Below are 22,132 nucleotides of genomic sequence, written 5' to 3'. Positions count from 1 at the left end.
GATAGAATTATAAATTTCACACTTCTTCACACTGACTATTAATTATTTTAATCTCCCCCCCCCCTCTTCTTCTCCCTCTTACTTTAGAATTCTTTCCCTTCCCCTTTAATGCTTTTTAAATCCCACAATCCATAAATCATAACTTCAGGCTTTTCCTGAAGTTTGTAGAAGAGTTCCAGGCTTACAAAAAGGTCTTTATCATTCATTCTCTGACCAAACTGGTGAGCTACACCATTTCCACATGTTTCATCAATTGCAAAATCTAATTAGTATTTCATTTTTCTTCCTGTGGGCATACAGTAACAGTTATCATATCTAGCACTAGTTTTTCATATTTCTCTTATAATTCAATGACCAATTCTGATCTCATTGTAACATTAATTTACAATATATTTTCCACCATTGTTTAGAATTTGCACCCAAATTGTCTTTTTTTTCAATGGTTCACCATTCATAATGAAACTTCCCTTTTTTCTTTTCACACTTCCCACACGGTTTGATATTCCTTTATACATTTTTGACAATTTGACTGATGTCTAGTATCAACAATACATCTTTTTATAAACATTTCTCTTTAATTCTAACACAGTGTTAATTTAGCATTAATTTTCCACAATTTGCATTATCATGTTATTTGTGACATTAATTAGCAATAGTTCCAAGTTCTTCCTTAGCTGTCACAAATATACAGTAAAAAGTCAGATTATTGCTTCATTTGTCCGAGTCAATGTAGTCTGTTCTTTGAGTTTAAACTTTTTGAAAGGTTGTTTCTAGTCAGAGGTAAACATCCCTGGATGTCTGATTACCAGAAGAGATTCTTCATACAGAATTTTTCCAGATTTTAAAATTAAAAATGTATTTAAAATACTAAATGAGACCCAAGAGATTATTTCCAATTTTCTTGAACTGTACACTGCATTGATCTTCTTTTGTTGCAGACTAGAGATTTCTTTTTCAAAAGTTTGTGGAAGCATCACACAAAGGTTAAAGGAGAAGACAATACTTATGAAGAACTCAGTATGCCCTTAGGAACCAACATTGCTTTGAAAAGAAAGAGATGACCACAACCTCATGCCTAATGGAAATAAATGTAAACTACCCCCCTCCTATTGCCGATTTTTTTCCTCTCCGGGGAAAGGCAAATCCTACTAGATACTCTTCTACCAAATTTCATTGATAGTGGAACACCCAAAACCAGAGGTCTTCAAAATTGGCAACTTTAAGGATTTTGGACTTCAACTCCCAGAATTCTGAGAGTTGAAATCCACAAGTCTTAAAGTTGCCAAGTTTGGGGACCCCTGCCCCAAAACATTCTCCAACAGCACCTTGGATATGTTGTGATTCAGCCTGAGGCTCCTCGGGGACCGGCTGGATCTCTGCCGGATCCATGCCCAGAGGAGGAGGACAGTGAACAGGAGGGGGAGGACCAGGCAGACGGGGGAGAGGAATGTCAGGAAGAGGAGGAGGGAGAGCAGCCTGAGACCCCCCGGGGGGGGGGGCTCTCCCCAGCTAGTAGCCTGGATTCATTGGATGAAGACGCACAGGCTATAATAGACATGAGGCAGCGACGAGCAGCTCAAAGACGGGGCCAATTAGAAAGGTATTTCCATCCCTGAATTGGCAACAGCTGGGTTTGGGTGTGGTTCTCCTCAGCAGGGTTGAAAAGGCAGGCCCGCCCTTACAGTCTTGTGGAGAATTATCAATTGGGAGTCCTGTGACCTTGCTTCGATCCTCGGCGTCTCTGATCTTGGCTTGTGGCCTAGAAGTCTGGAAGACTTGGGGGAGGCATGGGTTTTATTATCTCCAGCGTTGTTTTTGCCAGCAAGAATCCTGTTTTATTGCCTGGCCTTCGTGAAACCTCTGTGAAGCTTCATAGTGTTCCTGTCTGTAAGAACAGTTTTTGTTACCTGTGTTTGCTTTGAATTATATAAACTGCCTTTGCTTTTTACCAGTGTGTCTGGATACTCTTTTTGGTTGGTGTTGGGATCTGGGGGGACCCAGACAGAACAGGATGGCATTTTAAAAAAAAAAAAAAAAAGCTCTATTCCTATCCCAGCCTGGAAATTCAATCTTTGACTTTTCCCATGCAAATCACATGTTTAATTCTGAAATATCATTATTAATTTCTCAACTTTTGAAATCCTAATGATAGGCATGGTGTGCCCAATTATTCTTACAAATCATAAAGGTGGACTGTATTTCAAAGGTGATTGCTCAGGGCAAGATCGAGTAAAATGTTTTGGACAGATAGATAGCTTTTCAACTGCTGTTTGGAGACTTCCAATAAAGGAGATCATACAATTCCTGAGCCAATCTATTCCATTGGTTTACATCATTTACCATTACCATTTCTTACCATTCAGAAATTCTTCCTCTAATGGAGTGCTCTGAAATGATAAATTGTCATTAAAGTTGTAAGTCACAGACCCAGCTCGCCTAACAAGAATTAAGCTTACAAAGGGATCAATATTGAGAGAGATTTACATGATTCCAAGGAGAACCTGCCAGCTTTTTTTTTTCTTCTCTTCTGTTTCCAAGTAAGGTCAGCATTTATAAAATTAACATTTGATAAATTCCCTTTGCCTCCTCTTCAAAAAAACCCATCAGGAATTTACCAGCCCCTCCAGATTGGGAATAATAGAAAAAAACTGCCTGTATTTTACTGTGCCTTCTATTCTGATTACTCCACAAAGTACATCACATCCCTTTTTAAAATATTTTTCAGGTTAATCAAAGTTATCTTTCCTAATCATTTTATTTAGACCAGTTAGATTATTAATTGATCATGTCCTGACTTTGCTCACCCCTGAATAAATCTAGATTGTAATTAAGCACTGGTGAAATCTACTTATCTTCCCTACAGTTTTAGAAGTGTGTTATTTGCGTGCATGTGCCACTGTCGCACATGCTCAGAAGGCTTTCCACATGCGCAGAGGGTTCAGTATTCTGGGAGAACTCTGGGAGTTGAAGTCCACAAGTCTTAAAGTTGCCAAGGTTGGAGACCCTGACTCTAGGCAATCAGTAATCATGTGACCAACCTCTTTATTCAGGTCATTAATACAAACATCAAATAGCTCAGGGCTCAGGATAGAGACTTCCACTTGATACTACTCTCCAAGCCAATATGGAGTCTTTTTACAGTACTCTCTGGGTGCAATTATTCAGCCACCTAACTGCTGTATCATAAAATTTTATTATTTTGTTGGTTATAGCTTTATATTTATTGTGCTTTTATCCTGCCAAACTGTAATGAGTCACAGAGGTTTATATAATGTAATATGAGTCTGTTGGAGGCTTTCATGATGTCCATAACACTTCCACTATTTACTTAGGTAAGTCTGACATGACCTGCTTGTGACAAACGCATAGCCCTTGCTAACTGCTACATATATATCCAAGTGCTACATATATATCCAAGTGCTACATATATATCCAAGCACTATAATTTTTCAGGTTTTTCTCCTACCCTTTTTTTGGAAGATAGGAACAAGATTTACTATCCTCAATCCTTTAGGTTTTCACCAGGAATTCTCAAAGAATGCATTTAACCATTGTGCAATCCTAGTTCCTTCAGAAACTTATGATGTGATCTATTTGGCTCTAGTAATTGGAATTAATTTAAAATTAGATTAGTATATTTTTCTTCTTTCCATGTCTATCCTGGTCTAGTAATGGTCAGCTAAAGCTTCTTTTCCTCTTTGAGGAAAGCAGACATAAGTACTAAAACATTACTGATGTACTTCCTGTATCTTGTAGACACCTTTTGTCTTTCTTTTTGTTTATGAGAAAAATTCTTCTCTATTGATTTGGGCATTTACAGAGCAACCCGCAGTTTATTCTGAATTTTAGCCTCTCTGCCATAATCCTTATGATTTCTGGTGACTATCTTTGTATCCTTTCTTGTTCTGTGGCCCTTCTTATTCCTTTTCAGCATTTTAGAAAATTGTGTATATATGATGATTCCCATTTTATATTTCTAATAGAAAATGTTGGTGACCATTCATTTCAATCCTTCTTACTTTTTTCCTTTAGGGATTCAAGTCAGTGGATATCACCTACATTCTATCTGAATTCATCAAGATCTATTCTTTTGAAGTATATCATTCAAGCCTGACTATTTTTTATTCCTTTTCTCTTTGATGTGGTCTTCTCTCTCATTATTCCATTCATCTTCATTCTTCAACCAATTACTCCCACTTGGATTAAGCCTGGAATAGTAGATTTCCTTATTTCTTCTGTCATTTTTGAAAAATTAACTTGCCAATAAAAGAGAACAGCAATTTGTGTGACTTCTAATCCTTGAACAGAGTTAGATTTCCAGCAGTTATCAGAGTAGTTGATTATCCATCTGACATAAAAAGACCTCATATCTTCTACCTGTCTGTGTGATCTATAATAAACTATCAATATGATATCATTTCAGTGGCTCATTTAACAGATTAACAGAACTTGCAGGTCATCTAGTCGAACCCCCTGCCCAAGCATCTGCCTCTACCTAGGATTTAACTCACAACCTCTTGATTCTGAGGCAAGAGCTCCATTTCTAGGAGACAAATGATTCTTCCATTCTTATCCAGACACAATGGGATTTCCATGCTCTGATTCCTGAATTTTTTCATAGGCCTGTTGTGGTTAGCTCTGGCCCAGCTCCTGCCCCAAGGAATGTGGAGGTGGATGTGGGGAAAACATCCACATGTCACAGGTCTGTTTTGCTCCTGATAGAGTCAACTAGTGAAGTATCTGATGACAAAGGAAGTGTGGGTGTGATGGAAGAGGGGGGCTTGGCTGACAGCCCAGGAGGATATCAATCTTCCTTATCTTCCTTATCTTCTTTGGATTCAGAGGAGGAATGTATGACAGACCCACGCATGCTTAGAGCTATGCATAGGAGAGAACAACTTAAGACATATTACAAGAGATAAGAGAGGCCACCTGTGATTGGGTGGGGCTCCAGTAATTAGAGCTGCTGATAAAATAGCAACGTGCTGGCTTGGCCATAGTGGAAGATTATCTGATCGTCATTCATCAAGGTGAATTGTTGTTTCCTGATTGTATTCAAGACTGTGTTTGGATTCCTGGACTTTGGATTATACTTCATTGTGAGTGTTTATCACTGTTTGGACAACAGTATCTGTGACCCAATTTCACAGTTACTGAGTTAATAATTGGACTTCGTTCTTGTATTGTATTTCAACTGTGCCTTGTTGCTACAAGAAACCCCTTTGAAGTTTAAAAGGGAGTGTTTTCTTCTCTTCTGTTGATAAAGAACATTTATTTGCCTTCTATCTTGTGTGTGTGTCTGTTTGGACTAATTAACCTGTAATTAAGGATGGTTGGCACACGCCCGCAGAACAAAGCCTAAGCTTCCTTTAAATACATTACTGTACTGTCTCTCTTTCTTTTTCAATAAGAAACATCTCTCATAGCATCTCCCTGATTAATTCAGAAAAGCCCTTTGTTCTCAGTTTTTTAAAATCTCTACTTAATATTATATACCATGTATGTTTTCTATTTGTATTTATATGTACTCCATAATGTGATATCTCTCCCCCCTTCTTTCTCTCTCTCCCCCTACTTTCTCTCTCTCTCTCTCTCTCTCCTTGACTTATTTCCTAATGCAGTGTTATGTTATGACTTGTTGATGGTGATTTTCCTTCTCTAAATCAGGTTGGCAGGAACTTTTTTTTCAAGCTGGCAAAATATTTTCCCCATCCTCTTGGACTCTCTGCAGGGCCATCTGTGTTGAGCAGATAGGAAGCACATTCTGGTTGTTGTTTCCTCCCACCCCTTTTGGAGGAAGCTTCTCCAGAAAATACGCTGCTCTGCTTCACAGACTTCAACCACAGTTCTCAATGTGAAAAAAAACACAACCTTCTGATTCCAACTCAGGTTTACCAGCCCTCCTTGTTAAAATCATAGATCTTCAATATTCAGAAATGTTTCAGTTGTTGGCTGTTACCTCCATTCAGTTCTATTCCAGTCTTCTCTCCACTTTCTCCAGAAATTTAAGACTCCACCTCTAATCCCAACACATTCCTTCTTCCTATAAGAACAATTTCCTCCCAGTTTCATATCAACAGGACTAGTTTGTTGGGGTTTCTCTCGTCGAAAATGCCCAAAGATACTTCACCAGAAGAGCCCTTCACTCCTCCACCCGTAACAGAATACCCTATGAAACTAGACTTACAATCCTGGACCTTGAAATCTTAGAACTACAACACCTTAAACATGATCTAAGTATTGCCCACAAGATCATATGCTGCAATGTCCTGCCTGTCAAAGACTACTTCAGCTTCAACCACAACAACACAAGAGCACACAACAGATTCAAGCTTAATATTAAGCGCTCCAAACGTGACTGTAAAAAATACGACTTCAATAACTGGGTTGTCGAAGCGTGGAACTCATTACCAGACTCTGTAGTATCATACCCTAACCTCCAACATTTTACCCTTAGACTACCCACGGTTGACCTCTCCAGATTCCTAAGGGGTCAGTAAGGGGCATCCATAAGTGCACTGAGTGCCTTCCGTCTCCTGTCCTATAGTTTCTCCTATATCTCATATATCTTCTCTACTATATCGTCTATAACCTTCATTGTGTATTGGACAAAATAAATAAATAAATAAAAAATAAACAATGAACAACCAGTAGGAAGACTTGACTGAATGCAAGCTGTTAGAAGCCTTCCTGAAAAAGTGATCCTTGAATGTTCATCCTATAAAGGAGATCTCCATTTTCAATGCTAGTTGAAGGTTAATTTATTTAGTCTGCAGCCTTCCAAAGTAGGGATGAATTGATCATGAAAGGTCTCAATCTACAAGGGGGAGGAAACCCCATTTTAATTTATTTATTTGATTAATTAATTGATTGATTAATTAGATTTCTATGCCACCCTTCTCAACCGACTCAGGGCGGCTTTTATGTTTTATGTTCATACTGCTGCTATTTTGTATTGCTTTTTTTTGTCTGTGAAGTTTTATATATTGAATAAAAGTATAATCATTATTCAGCATTACATTATGTACATGTGGTGCATTTTATTACACAAAAGCTAATTTGTAATAAATAATTCTATTTATTAAACTTTTACACTGTTCAATTCCCAACAAGTCTGGGTGTGGTACATGAATAAAAATTGCACACGTGCGCACACACAAAATACATGTATACAATGATATCATATTCATATCTGCTTATATGGCTCATTTCCTCTATCGCCTCAGTCCTACCCAGTGCTGTCCACAAAAACCACCCATTTAAAATAATGGCCTTTTAAATAATTACTATATGTTTAATTTCATTGCTCTCTGTTATTAATTGCCTAATAGCAATAGAAATTAACATACAGCAGAGGAGACATAATTGCACAAATCTTTAGCTGTTAATTAAGACTGATTTCCAAATCAGAGCAGGATAAAGCAACATTTGGAATTGCAAAAAAGAATAAAATCATTCACGATGCAATTCAAATTGTTTTGGATCACTGATTCAGTTTCAACTCACAATTTTATTCAATGAATTTAATCCATTCAAATTATCAGTAGGAATTGTGGAATAGAATCGTTGCAATCAATTCAATTGGAAAGCTGGCTTTGATTCAATAAAATTAAGCATTCACGCACTCAAAAGCTCACTGAATCACTAAATTAATCTGAAAGTGTCTGGTTTTATTTGATGGGTCATTTTAATCTGGCACTTTGGTTTGAAAGGGTGATTTGGTTTGAACTGCATGTTGAACTGAACCAAAACTTTGAACTAAAGCATTATCATTATTAGCCCTGCCTTAACAAGATTCTTGTGTGCCTTATGATACATATGAAGCTCGGGTATACTTCTTACAGTTCAGCTGGAGTAACGGCTGTTCTAAATCCACAACAAATGTTCTTCTCCCCTATACCAATAGTTGCCATTTGTAGACAATGGGTTCTCTCTGTGCTTCACAACAATTCAATATTGCAAGTTAACAATTTAAAAAGATGGATTCATCTATCCCCAAATGTCCCTGGGATTCAATATTACAGTGATCCCTCGATTTTCGCAGGGGTTGTGTTCCCAGACTGCCTGCGAAAGTTGAATTTCCGTGAAGTAGAGATGCGGAAGTAAAAACACCATTTTTGGCTATGGACAGCCAAAAACTACCCCCACACACCCTTTTCCAAGGCCGCGCAAGGAGCCGGGCTTGAAGTTGGGGGCGGGGAGTGACGAAAGTGCGGAGGCCGGCAAAGATTGTTTTGAATGTCGCCCCCCGCCCCCCAGCACCTCCGCCCCCCTTGCCGCTACCCCCCCCCCACCCGATCCGCCCCTCTCACCAACTTTCTTGGGGCACGGGTCCTCCTGCAGCAGCGCTGGCGGCTACGGCTTCTCGTCCTCCTCATTCGGCCGCTAGCCACTCTGAGCGCTTTGAGAATGCCTGCCCTGCCCCTCCTGCAGTCCCTTAGCTGAGAGCGCTTTCATCCCAGCTGTCAGCTAGGGGGCTGCAGGAGAGGCTGGGCAGGCGTTCTCATAGAGAGAGAGCAACAGACAGAGTGAGATAGAAAGGAGAGAGGGAGAGAGAGAGGGAGAAAGAGAGAGAGAGATTGAGGGATCACTGTACTCTCAAATGCTGATTATGATGATCAATGACACTACTCTGAGAAATTAATTTTGCCTTCTTTTCCTCTTCTTGATTAGAATAGTGAGATACTAAGGATGTTGAACATAATTTATGTACCTTGGTGATCTTCCTCTGTGAGGTTAATGGGCAGTTCAAGCATGTAAAAAATAATTAAAATATTGTGCTTTCTGGCTGAGATATTCTATCCTAATGTTCTCCCAGGAAATATTGGTAAATGCTCAAATGGTTATGGATCTACTGCTCTCAATATTCACAATATAGTGTACCTCCAGATTCATTTTAAACAGATAACGAGGTAAAGGGGCAACACATATTTGGTTTTCCAAACCTGGTTCCAAAGTATAGAAGCAAATGCTTTACATGACCTTGAAAGTAATCCTGAATATGTATGTACAACTATAATCTATTCCCTTCTCTCTATTAATTTATTGGGTTTATGTTTTTGTATATGAGGGTCATTTACTTTGTAAAACACTGCATTTCTCCTGAGTTACTTCTCTGTTTAACATAAGAAGCCAGACTGATTTGGCACCTAGCCCACTCTAACCTCGAAAGTATTTATCCTCTTGTATTTGTTTAGCAGTACTGCACCAAGCTCTACACCAAATAACCTTTGACAAGTGTCTGCAATTTACAATTGAAACAAAAACCACTGAATTATTTTGTCGTGATCTGCAGTTTGTCAACTTCTTTTCAGGCATGATTTAAAGTGGTGTTTCTTAGCCTCAAGAGTTTTAAGATGTGGAGTCCAACAGAGGAATTCTGGGAGTTGAAATATATACTTCTTAAAGTTGCTGAGATGGGGAAATGCTGATTTAAAGTGCTAGCCATTAAAATCCTTGCTACAGCAAGACTCATATCTCTCTCTATGAACCTGTTTGCATTTTAAAATCTGCAGCAGAGGCTCTTCTACAAGCAGCTCTGCTCCCAAAGCTCCTCCAAAAGATATGCTGTAGAAAGACTTGCAAATTACACAAGTGTAAAGTGGTTACAGGACTCCAGAGCAGAGAAGAGCAATCCCTAAAACTAATCATCATTTCCGCATCAGACATCTAGCACAGGCAAAGAATCTTAAGAGCACCTGGATCTGACCTGAACTACACCTACTGGCTAAAGAAATTAACAGCAGTGCATGAACACGTAACAGCACAGATATAAACCAGCTTTTAGCATAAGCTTCCCACCCAAATTGACTAGCACAAGGAAGGGCAGTGCTAATCATGAAAGCCTCCCACAAAGGAACAGCATCTTCCAATGAGCAGCCAATAACTTGCTTCTCCACAATATGGAAAGTCTACCAAGCATTGTAGCTGCCAAGCTGTAAGACCAAGTGGGCCGGTAAATGAGACAACTCAGAAAGAAATTGGAAATAATACTAGAGATCCAAAATACCAGTTGTTCGTAGAGCAGTTGATCTTAACTCAATGCCATACTCATGGATCTGTGATTGCCTGGTGCTATGCAAAGCCAAGAAGACACTAAGGACCTTCCCTAAGAACTCAATAGGATTATGGAAGACAACACCAGAAGTAAAATCAAACCTGCTTGCAAAAGTGGCCATCGAGTGCGCTATATATGATAGAGATGAACTGTCTTCACTGATGTTCTGTAAAGGCTTGGAGCCTCTCAGATAGATAATCACAAGGATTAATACAAGTTCAAGAGTGGAACTACCAACAACTATGCCCTCTGCATGGATAACACTGATTCACTGATCCACCTGCATGAATCTACAATGAGGACATTTGGATGTCATTTGGACTGGAGAAATGTGGCTAAATAGTTGTAATGTGTGGGAAGGAGATTAAAACTGAATTGTGCACCTTGATATTCTACACATAGTCACATAGGAATGATGAGGAAGCCAAGAATATACAACTTTTAACTGTCACCAAAAGATAAGATGAACCTTCTTACTGGAAAGAATAAGATACATGCTATCAATATGTATACTCTGCCAACCATTAGATATCCTGTTAGTATGGTGAGCTGGTCAAACAGAAACATGGAGGCTGCTTAAGTGAAGACCTAGAAGATCTTCATTATGTATGGAGGTTTCCATCTCAAATCCAATCTCCAAGTCAGAAAGAAGAAAGAAGATGTCTAGAGAGTTTCCAGTAGCACATCAATAAGGTAGCACCCAAAGATAAGCTGCTAAGAAAGGCCTGAGGCATGGCAGATATGGGAGGAAGATCAAGCAGCAGAGGTGCCATGGCAAAACAAGAACTTGAACAAGTAGTGCAGCCTCTACAGAGAGGTCTCAGAAACACTCCAACACATAGCAGCAGGATGTTAGATACAGACAAGAAGAACATATAGGAAGCTGATAGAGTGCCATGGTCCAAAGGAGAAACTTGAGAGGATTGCAAAGTAAAGGCCAAACTGGTCCCAATGCTGGCATTTGAGGTTGTAATTCCTAAGCTGGGAGAGTGACTCCCACAGATCCCAAGAAGAACATCATACCTCATTGTCAAGAAGAATACAGAGTTATGAATAGTTAGGACACTGTGCAGAAACTCAAATTCCCATATCTCTGGTAGAGAAGTTGAGATTGAGGAAAACATATACTATCCATAAAGGTGAGAAGAGATAGGTGGGTGATAAAAGAAGGGGGGGTAATCTTTTTTCTTAAACTTATGGCTTTCATCAAGCAATGATTTTATTACTTTTCATTTTAATTTTTTTTAATTTTAAAAATATTTTTGAATTTCATATTTCTCTGTCTATATCATTTTAAATTTTTAGTCCCACTAACATTTTTAGTAGAAAAGTAGGATTACATATTAAGAAATTATTCAAGAATGGCAGATAAAATTATGTTTGTTTATCCTGCAGCATGCCTGAGTCAATAATCACTCATTTATGATTATTATGTAAACATCAGGGATCTTACTTGATTGTTTTGATCTCATTACCTTCACTCACACACTTGTTTAATATAATGCTGTATATTTTATTGTACATTTATTCTTCTGAGTTACAGCTATTACTATTATTTCATCAAAGAGGTATTTCACTAGTACTGAAGATTAACCAAGAGGGGGCCAGTTTGGTGTAGTGATTAAGGTGCTGGACTGAAAACCCAGAGGTTTTTGATCTCATCCCCTCATACACACAAACTTTGTGTTACTGTTTCACGGTCCAACTAAACTCACAGCGGTTGTTATGAGAAAACAGGAAGCAGGAATGTAAGATATGCATGGTGCCTTGAATTGATCAAAACATTATAAAGGTGGGATAAAAGTTAAATGAATAAAATATTTCATTCCAAGGGACATCAGTAGGTGGAGCAGCACTCCACTTTGAAGTCAGACTGCAGAAATTGCCTCCCTTCGCTTCGAGAGGGGGATGGCTTCTGCCCATGTACAGTAGCCATTTTTCCTGAAATCAGAAAAAAAACACCATACATTCCAATGCATCACAGAGGCATGAGACAGAAGGGATGCAATCTGTGAGGCTTAGCAAATGAGTTGGAAATGTTAAAATATTTTTGTTTCCATTTCCATTCCTACTTCCTATTCTTTCTATCTCTGATTTATTTATTTATTGGATTTGTATGTCCCTCCTCTCCGAGGACTCGGGGCGTCTAATGCAAGACAATAACATGCTGTAGATCACCTGTTAGTATTTATTATGATTTGTCACTGCATCAATGCAAGAACTTCGGAGAGGGGCGGCATACAAATCTAAGTAATAAATAAATAAATAAATAAACTGCTTGCAGTGCTTAGCCCCATGATGGTGAACCTGTGGCATGTATGCAGAAGTGGCATGCAGAGTCATGTCTCTGGGCATGCAAGTCATTGTCTGAGTTCCGGTGTGCTGGCCACTTGGTCTTCATGCATGTCGGAGTGCCGGAAACCAAAGGAGCAGCTGCCCCATGTGCATGCACATGCTGGGAAGATGATCTCCTGGATTCCGGTGGCACATGTGCACCAACCAAGTAGGGTCTTTGGGCCAGAAGATCAGGTGGCCGGTGCATATGTGCATGTCCAGAAAATGGAACATCATCTTCTCTGCAAGTACATGCACACCAGGTGGCTGCTCTTCTAGTTTCTGGCAGGAGTGTGCATGCCCGAAACAGCCCTGTTTCAGCACTTGGTGCTGAAAAGGTTGCCCAACATAGACTTAGCCCTTTGGGCTGAATATTGAAGTTTAGTAGCTATAAAAAAATTGAATCAATAAATATATAGCCCTGGCCTCCTATGTACATAAAAGGAGGAAAAGAAACAAAAAATAGAAAACAACCAACTAGCTTGCTACGTTACCATGATTTTTGCTTAATGCTGTCTGTTATTTGTAAGAAACACTGACATCAAGAAATGTGTGACTGTGGATGTCCCAAACTGCAAGTACACAAAAAAATGTGAACCAACAACAAAAATGTGAATGATTACTTGGAAAGAGAATCCTGCTCTATTCTGTGTTGTGCTAGTTCTTTTACATCTGCAGTAGAGGCTCCTTAGCCATCTGTGTTCATGTGTTTCTCTGTTGTAGGGAAGGCTGTGACAAGTTTTTCTTACAGGGATTTATTTCATTTCGGTTTGGATCCCAGTGCTTTAAATAAAAACAGAAGCTTTATTTAGTATTGATATTTATTTTTAAACAATGTCACACTGTGACATTTAGTTCTGTCACACCACAATGTCTGGCCAAAAGAAAATGCCAAATTGTGTTGGGTATGCATAAACAGTTATTAAACTCTGGACCACTCCTACCAGCTACTTTAAACAATTCAGCTCTATAATATTGGCATGGAAAAAATACCAAAGGGAAACAAATCTGGCTAAATATTTCTCATCATTATCTCCCGCTACAAAACTGCATAGCAATTACTGCAATGGCTTACATAATTAATCTCTTAATCAGTAAAATTAATTCCTCAACTGGATATGCTAAATGCAATTTTAAGTGCATGTTAGTCAGTGCTCTACTTGCTAACTATTAACTGAAGTACATGTTAATTTTAAAAAAAGAGTTTGCACTAGACTTAACTTTATGGGGGTTTATGTGATGTCCAACTGAAAATATGTATTAGCTTTGTTCCTTTTAATATAAGCTCCTTGAAAAAATCTAGACTAAAAAAACTAGCTGAACATAATCAAAATATTGTTATAGATCTCTGCGTTCATGAACATTGCAAAGTTTTGACTCCTAATCATAGGGAGGTGGTTTGCAAAGACATGCAACCACATACTGTATAGTTGCAATTACATTTAATCTTTTTTAAATATAAGATCCATAAGAATAGCTGCAGTCTACTTCTACAATTTTAGAATGTATTTATAGGGGATTATTTTAATTCCCCTGACCTGTTTTTAAGCTTCTGACACCACTGAACATAATTTTGAAAGCTCCTGTGAGAACAGCATAAGAACAATAAAATTCCATGTATAATGATGTGACTCTTCCAGCATGTTGCTGAAATGAAACCAAAGATACTTGAAGAGTAGATTTTTCTAATGATCTTTTCAGTAAAACTCCTAGTGAATCTGAAAAAAACCATAATGTATATATGTAGCCAAAGGTAATTGAGCAGCAATTACCCATAAAGATAATCTAGTGCTGTGAGGGCGAACCTATGGCACAAAGGGCCACAAGTGACACATGGAGCCATATTGGTGGGGATACAAGCTCAGGTCCAGCGCGCAGGTGCATTCCAACCAGCTGATTTTTGGGCCTTCTGGGCCCACTGGAAGTCAGGAAACAGACTGTTTCTAGACTTCTGAGGGGAGAAGGCCCATTTTTTACTCTCCACAAGCTCCAGAACCTTTCTGAAGCGAAAAACCCCGAAATCTCGCAAGCACGCATCCTCAGGCGAGATTCGGCTTCTGCGCAGGGACCCGCGCTCCTGGCCCGTTCTGGTAGGGCCGGGAATGGTGGCCAGCTCTTGATAATAGGCATTAGAACTGGATTGCAGCAGGCTGGTGAACCTTTCAAGATGGCAGTATAAACATAAACATTTCTGCATCTCCTTGCCCCCATCTTGTGGTTTTCTGGAGTTCTGCAGTCCAGATCTGATAGCTCTAAAAGATACATTTTAATATGCCTGAGAAAGATTTTTTTGTGTGATATCCTTGAATCAGACTTCTATTTTTCCTGGAGAAAATCCCCAAGTGATGAAGCACCAGATGATCAATAGAATCTAAATCTGCCTGGTTATATCGAGAGAAGCCATCTTGGCTACAATCCCAGCATCATTTGGAAAGGATGGTCAGCTGTCAAGTTTCATTTTTGGTTTTGTTTTGACAGTTGTTGGAAGCCTAATACCCAACCTTCCCCCCCCCCACCAACTTTAACTCTGCAGTATCCTAGAGAGGAATCTGGAGACGGATAGATAGGTTTTGCTCTTTCTACTCTTTCAGCTCCTGTTTTGGTAATTCATGCTCTGTGGATAATGAGAGTTGAAAGCAGGAACAAAGAGAGACTGAATGCCCAGGGAACCCCCATTTTGCAAAACAGCTTAAGGCTCCCATCTGTGCAGGTTGACTGACGGAAGAGAAGTTTAACTTGATATTAATCTTCCCTTCCACAAGAATGGAAGATCAGAAGAGAGCATTTTTGTCTCAAATAAATCTAAGGCCTCTTTTATGTTTGGGATTTTTGCCTCTTTTATGTTTGGGATTTTGTGCGTGCCTAATCCAGGGATGTTTGCACAGTATGGTAAAGTAAGTCACAATAGTAACCCCAACAGTGCAATTAATGTTCCACCTGGTTTTTATGTCTATCATATAAATGACAGGCATCAAAAAGCAAAAAGAACCTCAATTGTAAGTTTCACAATCAGGCCATCATGGATATCATGTTGGTTTTGTTTTCTTATTTCTTTTTCTTTTTTTGCCATGCCCTGTGGATAATCCAGTTCTACTCTTTTAAACATATAATATGAACCCAACTGCTTTATTTACTGAGTACACATGCATATGTATGTTTGTATGTATGTAGGTATGTATGTATGTATGTATGCATGTATGTGCAATTGCTACTTTTTTGACAATGCAATTTCATCTTGAGGATTCTATAGCTTGAATCTCTTGTTGTATGAATTAACTCTGCAGGAGCTTTAATTCCACCACCCACCCACCCCGCCCCAGCATAAATTCAGGAATTGCTATTTGAACTAGAGTGATTTTGAATATTAGCCATTAGAGTGATTTTGAATTGTAGGGGTTTTTATGTGCTTTTTAATATTAGATTTGTTTTCGGTAGAATATTGTTTTTATTGTTGTTGTGAACCGCCCCGAGTCTTCAGAGAGGGGTGGCATACAAATCTAATAAATTGAATTGAAATTGAATTGAATTGAATATTACCCAAAGGGAAAAAGTTCACTGCAAAGCCTTCCAACTACATACTTCCTGAATAATCTTCAGGATATGTGTCACATAAATCTGTTGCTGTGCTCAGCTATTTTACTTCTTATTTTGTGTAGGTGATGAGGTTATAATCTATTTTTGATTTCACTTATCTTCTTTGGCCTGTATAGAATTAATTCAAGAACTGGAAACCTAAGACAGGGTACTTGTTGCTTTATTCTTCCTATATAATCTGAAGCTTTTCTAGTCTCCTGACCATGTTGGATATTATGCTTGACTTTTCAAAGCCTCATCTGCAAGTCTTAAGATTGAAATCGACCCCTGCTTTAGTAGCTCAACCTGGTAATGACAATGCATATGCTGGTTAAAATAGGGCCCTCTATCTCTTCCATAAAAACAGGAGGGAGGAAAGTTGTTGGAAGCAAAGAAAGATTAATTAGTATTTGTGTAACCAGCAATATCATTCTGTTATTTTCATTATTCTGCATAAAGGACTGCTTTCAGTTCTACAGTCTGGAACCTCATCTAGTTTAGTAGCTGTTCTCATGAGCAGTAATGATCAAATATCTTATATATATTTAATGGCAGTATATTGCCATTCCTGCAAGGGTGAAACATGTTGAGTTCCAATACTGAGAGACAGGAGGCTGGTAGAGTGAGTTCATCTCTTTATTGGTTACAGTGAGCAAACTTCAGCAAAAGCATAAAAGAGGCAGGGGTTTAAATAGGGAGCCATTATGACAAGGAACCAATCTATTATTTTATTTTATTTATTTTGTCCAATACACAATGAGGGTTTTAGTGGGTATATATCTATATACACATAGTAAAATACATGATGAAGGTTATAGAGGAGATACTCATAGTTAAATATATCTAAGAAAGAATAGAAAAGAAGATATAGTAATAGAACATATCAATGAAAGAATAGAAGAAGAGATATAGGAATAGAAGAAAGGTATAGTAGAGCAATAGGACAGGGGACGGAAGGCAGTCTAGTGCACTCGCCCCTTACTGTATTTTCCTACTCCACTTCCTTGTCGGACTGGAGTGAAAACTTCCCAGCTCCTTAGGATATAACAAAACATTTCTGATTATTCATCCTGAGTTATTTGCGGTGGATAATTTGAGTGCACCCATTTCCATCAAAATGTGATCAGAGGAAAAAGTCATCTTGATTATTTCAGTAGTTCCCATCCCCATACACCAGTGCACGTTGTATCTAGTCCTGTTCCATTATATATATATATTTAGCTCTAAGAAAGTAATTTCTGACAGTCACTTTACTTCACAAGGGAGGCAGAACTGAGACCATTAGAAGCAATGCTTAAGCCAATGCCAGCTTTAATTTGCTTCACCTGACATTCTACACATTAAAAATATAGAACAGAGGAGAAAGGAGACAACACAAGGAAACCAGAAGAGTGAATTGTTCTAGAAGCTAAAGCATTCCATTCCCCTAATTATCCATGTAGAAAGATGGTTAAAATGTTGCCCCATTTGCCAAATGCAAATGTATATAAATTGTGTATCATGTGTTAAGATAAATGCAATGAAACTGTATACAAATGTTTGTGCTGATTTTTGTTTTCTGCTGCATTTGTACATGACATATCGAATACAACCTGTGTCGCATGTGGTGAGAAATCTCCCAAAAACCTTATTCCCCCAAAGCTCTTCATTTCTACAAGCATGAAGACATCATCAACTCCATATGCGCCTCATATTTATCTTCTCCACTACCCCCAGAAGGCACAAGTTGCACGCAAAGCAGAGAAGGCAAGGGGAAGACCCCCTAGCTTATCCTTTAATATTTCTCAGGGAACGGTGATTTATGGATAACGTCTGTTTGGAATTCATCCTTTTAAAAAAACCTGCTTTGCAGATCACCTCCCAGCCTAAAAATAAAATCCAAAGCTCTACTATTTTTTAACAAACAATGGAAATGTAATTTTCCTTCAGAATCCTGGTAAGAATCATTTGTTTTAAATGGAAATGTAATGCAGCTTCCACCACCTAAGGAGTCAAACCAAGTACTCATGATAAATTAGATTGCTGCTCCATCTACTCTTCTTTGAAAATAGGATGAATCATACGAGATTGCCCCAAGAACAAACTACAGGATACCTGTTTTTAGCTTTTGATTTACCACACTTAAATCTTGGTGGCAGACAGGTACCAAAAAGAATCCACCCTCATTACTGGCAGATGAAACATCTAATAAAGTCATTGCTGCAAAGAGTTGCACTCCACTGCCCTTCCGAACCCTATCTCATATCTTTACAACATTGATCAATTTTCTTTATTCAACCTGTATATGTCTAAATAACATTGAAACAAAAAGACGTCACGGTATCTCTGCCAGAGAAAATGGAGCTCGGGAGGGCCATTGTTCTGTCGGGCTCTCTGGTAGACTCCTCCCAAAAATTCACAGGTACAAATTTCAGACACACACACATTTGAAATTTCAAAACAATGTTCTTTATAATGAAAATTCACTTAAACTAAGCCCTCTTTTGGTATAGCAAAGAGCACTGGTCTCCAAACAAACTGGTAATTTGTACAAGTCCCTTATCAGTTCTGTGATACTTAGCTTGCAGCTGTGAGGCAATTCAAAGTCCTTGGGGCAGGAGATAGGCCAGAGCTAACCACAACAGTCATGCACGGCCCTCCCAGGCTCTGTTTTCTGCCACAACGGCCTCCGGCCTGCCAATGAAAATGGAGCTTAGGGGGAGGAAAGGTTGGCAAGAGGCTATCACGGTGGAAAACAGAGCTTAGGAGCCCATTTTCACTGGTTCAGACCACTAGGCAACCCTGACATGAGTAATGTCAAGCTGTCTATGCCCACCTCAGACACCAAGGCAGAAGTGGGTTCTAAAACCCTTTAGTACCAGTTTGTGTATATGCTCACGAGACTCCTGCGCATATTCAGAAGTGTCCCAGGTAGGTGGGCGGAGCCTTGCACCGCTACTGATTCTTAGAACCAACTGGAAGCAACCCACCACTGCCCCAAAGTCAACACAACCCTGATGCACCCCTCAATGAAATCCATTTTGACATCTAAAATATATTTAAATTACAAGGAATTTCTGATTGAAAATCAGAAATAATTTGGTGAGAGTGGAAGAAAAGTGAAACCACTGACATAATTATTGCATTGAGTTCTTGGCGTCCTTTGAGATTGGTTGTTTTCTTGCAGACAATTCACCACCAGGCTATTTTACATCAGTACGAGAGAGAGTGGTGTTTGCTAGCTGTATATATGTATGTAGCATTTTGCCCTTCCAGGCTTGATAGGGATGTGACTTCCCTCTTAATTTCTGATGTGAGTATGTGCCATCAAGTTGTTTTCAACTTTGAAATTTGCCTGAATGCCAAAATTCCAGGAATTCCCTGGCATGTTTTGATTTGGCTTCATTTAAAATATTTACAGTTTCCCCATTGAAACTAAGGCTGCTTGTGTGTCCATTCCCATTTGATGGATGTATTTAAACAGAAGCTGGGTTTTCTAAAAGAGGAGGAGAAATAGGAAGAGCAAGTGTCATACTGTATAGCATCTTCTTTTTATTTTTGAGCAAATAAAGCTCCTACTTTGTTTTGGAAAAGAAGTGAACGTCCTGGATAGTCCTGAAAGCAAGATACAGGACATGGTTTCCAGTCATTCAAGAATTAAGGAGCTGTTGTGGTTCTGATGGGAATCTATAAAAGACAATTAAACAGGAGTGGTGTCATTTATTACTTTATTCCAATGCTGGGTACTGTATGGCTTGTGTGGAGTACAGCTATGGCAAACAGAACAGTAGACAACCAGTTCCAGTGTATACAACAGGTACAAGCCTTGTACCCTCGGTTTCAAAGTTTGATATGCATTCTGTCCTTTGTCTTGCTGTAGAATTGGAACTTCCATTCAGGGAAATTGAAGTATCTCATTGGAATGCTGGCATCCCTATAAGTCAAAATAACCTTGATGTTCCCCAAGATAACCAGGCAAAGATATTTAGAAGAAATTAATGCTTCTTCCACTATTCCTGAGTGACAATTCCTGCCTTCCTATTGCCTGATTTGGCATTCATTAATTCCATCTCCTTGATCGGGTGGACAGTTTGCAACAGGACTGAAAATGGAGGAAAATGTGGAAGACAAGAGAAGAAGCAAAGGATGGAGACTAATCAAGAAGAGGGGCAACCTAGAACCAAGGAGACATTTCCTGACAGAGAGAGCAATAAACCATTGGAACAGCATGCCTTCAGAAGTTGTGAGTGTTTTTAAAAACTAACTGGGCATTTGTTTGTCTGAAATGTCATAGGGTCTCCTGCTTGAGCAGGGGATTGGACTAGAAGGCCTCCAAGGTCTCTTCCAACTCTTGTTATTCTGTTAATATGACAATACTAAATTTCTCCTTCCCCCAATACAATGGCATTTCCTAATAGTTTTCCTTCTGTTTTACTCCATAATATAACTGTCACAGAATGACTGAGTGGTCAATGCAATTGCTCAAACTATCTCTACCAAGCATTTTAATAAAAAAAAGTTTCCAGTTTTTTTCTTGAATCTTTCTTACATTAGTAATAATGACAAATTTGTACACAACACAATATTATTCAGGTGGTATTGTGTTTTTTTTAAAAAAAACTTCTAAAAGGTCAACTTTAATTTAATTTCATGTTAGTTCCATCTGTATTAGTTTGGTTTCTAGCTTTAAATATTTAGTATTCTTGAATTTACAACTTTGACTTTCATGAAAATGGCATGACATTTGTAGATGTTTCAGGCCCTGAGGGTCATCAGTCTTAACCAATTAGACAAAGACTCCATATTTTATGTACTGTATACTGAAAAAGAGGGTCATGTTCTCTATCCTTCCACCACTTTCAATATAGAATAATGTTATTCTTTTGCTTAATGTTATTTATTTTAAATCACATGGGTTGTTCTTTTAGTCATTCTGCTCCTTTTTTGGTTTTAGGTTTTTTGGGATGATCAGATGTGGCAGATGAGCTCAGCAGGGTTTGCTTAAACACAAGCACACTAAAGATTCAGAAAAACAATAGTGGAAGACTAGTTATTTCACACATTAAAGTCAAGCACCAGGATAATCAGGAAATCCAGGCAATTCAAATGAGTACAAAGATTTATTGCAGGCTTAAGAATCTGAACTACCAATTTTCAAGGTAAATTAGCAGGAATTCAGAATAGAAAGGAATTCAAGGTCGGCTGAACTTTGGACTGTTTGGACTCAAGACTGATGACTGGTAACCCTTGGGCTCAGCCTGGTTATCTCCTACAATTACACTTGTACCCTTATTTCTTCTCTATCCTACCATTCATCAGCTAGTGCAAAGTTATTTAACTACTGTTAGAAAATTGTCATTTTTCTATATATATTTGTTTTGCTTTGTTGCCTCTGTCTAAAGGCAGAAAAATGAACCCACTGTGTTTTGGAGTGAACAAAATCTGCCTATTAAGATAGTTCTGTTATTTGAAAACCTAAAAAACTGATTTGATTAAATAACTCAAAGGCTATTATACAAGCATAACTATTCAGACCATAGTAATCCTCCAGTGATCTTTTTGAGATGAATTTTTATTGGAAATTATTAATCTTTCGTATAGAATAGAGTAGAATGGAATGGGATGGGATGGAATAGAATAGAATAGAATAGAATAGAATTCTTTATTGCCCAAGAGTGATTGGACACACAAGGAATTTGTCTTTGGTGCATATGCTCTTATTGTACATAAAAGAAAAAATACATTTGTCAAGAATCATGAGGTACAACACTTAATGATTTTCATAGGGCAATGACGGGTTCCTTTTTTGCTAAAAATTGCACACACACACACACACACACACACACACATCCTCTTGTGAATTTTGCTCCTGCGCATGTGCAGAAGCAAAAAATAACCAGAAATTATTATTTTTTAAAGGGCACCACACATGAAACAGGAGAAACAGCACCGGAGCTGTCATGCGCAAATTGCACAACTCGCAGGCCACTATCAGATTACCATACCAGGGTGCACTGGCAGGAACCCACCTCTGTCATAGAGTACAAATAAACAATCAGGAAACAATCAATATTAATATAAATCATAAGATACAAGCAACAAGTTACAGTTATGCACTCATAAGCGGGAGCAGATGGGTGATAGGAACAATAAGACTAATAGTAATACTAATGCAGCTTTAGTGAATAG

The sequence above is a fragment of the Erythrolamprus reginae genome, chromosome 1 (assembly GCF_031021105.1).
Source record: "Erythrolamprus reginae isolate rEryReg1 chromosome 1, rEryReg1.hap1, whole genome shotgun sequence".
NCBI lineage: Eukaryota > Metazoa > Chordata > Lepidosauria > Squamata > Dipsadidae > Erythrolamprus > Erythrolamprus reginae.
Note: the sequence above shows the minus strand (reverse complement) of the source record.